This window comes from Peromyscus californicus, unplaced genomic scaffold (assembly GCF_007827085.1).
Source record: "Peromyscus californicus insignis strain IS unplaced genomic scaffold, ASM782708v3 Scaffold_9__1_contigs__length_137607984, whole genome shotgun sequence".
Classification (NCBI taxonomy): Eukaryota; Metazoa; Chordata; class Mammalia; order Rodentia; family Cricetidae; genus Peromyscus; species Peromyscus californicus.
In genome coordinates, this window is record NW_026294617.1 from 97,087,124 (window position 1) to 97,091,062 (window position 3,939).

The window sequence follows — 3,939 nt, forward strand, 5'->3', positions numbered from 1 at the left end:
TAATTGGCCCAGAAAGACATTATCAGCTGGAATGTTCCATATTTGCTTGATTTACCACCTTCAAGCAGTTCAAACAGCTTCGCCCAATAAACTTAAATGCCCAAACTGTCCTGCCTCTGCACGGGAACATCCTTTATATTCTTGTTTCTATAGTTCCGAACACTTGCTGCAGAAATAAGAAATCAGAGGAGACCCAATTTATTTTACTGATATTTGAAGGTAATTTTTCCCTTAATGAATGCATCTGTTTGGATGATAAACTGTCCATTAGCCAATGCTCAAGTGTTTTTATGCTCTCTGTTTTGATTACAGAGCTTTTAATGTAGTGTGGCCTCTACTCTCTTAGAATTTGCACTGTAATTCAGTCATTCGCCAAAAAGAACAGATTGGAGAAAAGGCCAGGCTGATTTTTCCTTCCTCAAGTATTTTAATTTATTAAATAAATGACCTAATAGACTGCATCAAGATGTATTTCTCTGCTTTGTACTGACCATATTGAGAGTTCATCAGTTTCAGAATGCTAATTAGATGTTAGTATCCCATGTGTACGAAGAGATAATGGCTCCAGCACAGAGAGCACATAATATCCAAGGCTAGACTCTGTTTCTGGTACCCAGAACAATTGCAGGACTTGCTGGATTCTTTCTGCTTTTCAAAGGGGTGGGTATGCCACTTACTTCCTGTCAGACTCATGAGGAAATGTGTTCAATGTAGTGTGAGCAGAAGACACCATACAATGTGGGGAATTAGTTACACAGTTGCTGTTTCTGTCACATTGTTAATGGGAATTACACATCGAAATTTCCCCGTAGCAGTGGCTCACAGTGGGCACTGGGAGGATGAGAAAACACAGGAGAGAATTCAGATAATGTACAATATGGTGACGGTAGTTAATAACACACCGTATTCTTGAAAAAAAAAATGCAGAGAGGAGAGGATATGTTCTTTTCACAAGAACTAAAGCCATGCTAGCTGATGTCTGAGTTAATTAGCTAGATTTACTTCGTCTGCAATACACATACACGTCAGAGCATCTGATTATACAGGATTCATACATGCCGTCTTATGTCTTATCAATTAAAACAATAAATTAAAAATAGAATTCAAATGATTAATAGTGTAGTCTTTTAGTCTCATTGCCTTTCAAGCTGCCTTTGGAAATGAGCACATATTTATCTTACATAAACACACTATATTTCGGCTTCCTGTCAGAATTGGTATATGCTTTAGTTCAGTGTGGGTTTTGCTTCCAGTGTGAGAAAGCAACATTTGACAGTGATGTCCAGGTTCACCAGACCTTCATGGATAAAACTACGGAACAATATTAAGCTGTTTTGACAAGTAACTTTGCATTTCCTTAGTATTTATTCTGCAGTATCACTTGGAGCCTGACCCACTAAAGAAGTAATTTTCATGACACTAACTTGCATAAATAAAGGCCAAACAAACAAACTTTGGATGCAGGGATGTATCCAAAGATATATGTCATTGAAATCCAATATTTTTCTCAAGCAGAAATAGATAAAAAATCATGTGCCTGTACCACAGCTTTTTGTTTGTTCAGCCACTGGTTTATACACTTAAAAGGCTGCAAAATCCATCCCTCTCTCCCAACGAAAAACCTCATTTACACTACACTCTAAATTTTAGACAACTGTCATATTAGATGGAGCCCCTCAAGTTGAAGCGGGTGTGTCAAGACTGGAGAATCCTCGGCCACCACTGCATTAAAGCTACCTGATGCTCTATGGGGCTCAAAGGGGGACAGTCATATTTGCAACATTTTAAGACTCCCAGGAGCAGTATTAAAAAGGCAACTTTAAATATTCATGTGCTGGAATAACATTTAATAGTTCTTTCACGGGGAAAAAAGGAAGAGAAAAAGAATGACCAGTAACAATAGTCAATTTGGGTAGACCAGTATTTACAATGAAGGCTTGCTTCTGTCCATTTTCAGTCAAGACATTGCTGAGAATATGGTGTATATTGTCGTTAAAAAAACAAAAAAAAAATGCATGTCACTTTCTCCTCAATATGTTAGATATGAGAACTCCAGAGTATGGAGGGTCAAGGGTCTCACAGCCCATGTGCACCAACGGCCCTGCTGTCACAGTGACCACACCCTGCTACTCTGGCAAGGTGCAACCCTCCTGATCTACCTTTGGCTTGATGCCAGGCCGTGGAAGAGGAACTGGTGAACTTTCTGGTATTCCGCCTGTGGCTTACATGCTTCCCAAATCCTGATCCCGTCATTTTTTCAAAGTAATTATGCGAACTTTTCAATGTCCCTTCTCTTCTAGGCTATTTTTCACTGGCACTCATAGCTGTCACTTGGTGTTGAAATGTGTAAAAATTCCAGAAGTGAGCATGTAATCGGGTCATTTGGAAATATTGGGTTTTTTTTTTTTTCATTTTTAATTTTTATGGTTCAAATACACAAAACCCTCCACCAGTTAAGGAAACCCGTGTTGATGTATTAGTTATAGCAGGAAGCTTCAGAGTCCTGAAAGAAAGGATAAAAGAAAATCTGGTGAACCAGGAAACCCTGGAAGAACAATGCTTCCAGTGATATAGTGATGCCACACCCTTCGTGATTTCATTGTCTTTTTAGGTAGATAAAACAAAAGCAAAAAAAAAAAAAAAAACCTAATAGTAAAATAACAGGAAAAATAGTCCAAATGCATGGTATGGAAAGCAAATTAGAGGAATTTAGACATAACGACAGCATTTTGATTTGTCACAGGAACCTCTCTTCACAGTCACACACAATGGGGAACCTGGTAACTATGGAAATGCTGGAAAACTAAGAAAAACTGAATACCTGTATTTGGCCCTCTGTTTTGGAGTGGAAAACTTAAGAAAAATGTAAGGGAAGTAGATTTCACCCACTCTTAACTCCTCATCACCTAGTGCAGTACCTAGTACATAGTAAGTAGGTGCTTCTTAAATACTTACTCAATGGAGGAAAATATGGGTGAATTGCTAGTCTGCTAAAATCCCCAACTATCCTCGAAATCTCAAGGTGGGAATTAATAATCTTCAAAGGATATCCAACCCTAGTAGACGCCTAGAAGGTGCTGAATGGTTTTCAATAATGACTGGCATCTGTGGTCCAGGCACGAGGAAGAAAGTGTGTGAGCTTGAGAGTTAAAGGCAGAACGGGGTTTCAGGACTGGAAGTCACTTCAAGCACTTTACCTTGTATTTGGTACACACACTTTCAGAATGTGGAATTTAGTTTAGCCTGGCTCAAAGATAAAAAGATCTACAGCTCATAAAACCCTCGGCTTTCTTGTTTGCATTTTTCCAGAATATGCACTGGTCTCAGTTATCCCAACCTAGATAACCCCAGAGACTTTGTCTATAGTCAAGGAGCAGAAGGCTAATGAATGTTTAGCTCCCACTCCCCTTTTTATTTGTCTGAAAGTTAGAGTGGGCCTTCCCACCTAAATTAATCCAATCTAGATAATCCCTCATAGTCATGGCCAGAGGTTAACCTAATCTGGATAATCTCTCATAGACATGCCCAGAGGCTTTATGTTTGGTTATTTGTTTTCCAGGCGATTATGGATCTTACAATAAATATTAACCATCACACAGAATGTATGAGAGCCTGAGATGAATACCTGGTGAGGTTATGTGATCTGCTATTATCTATGGCAAAGCTACAAATTCATATATTGGCATGCTGTGTTAATAATGACTGCTTTCAGACATACAGCTTACTGCTTGCCATTGTATGAAGGAAGCTCTTACCAGCCCTGAAGAATGTTCAAACTAAACTATGTAGCCTTAGAGTAAATAAGTAAACAGATACTTTCGTAAATATGGATCTATTTAGTAAATATGGATGTACAGATCTTCTATTTCAATGATTATGTAATTTGTGTATTAAAATCAGTAAATTTTTCGATGATTTATTTAATAAGTATTTTCTGCA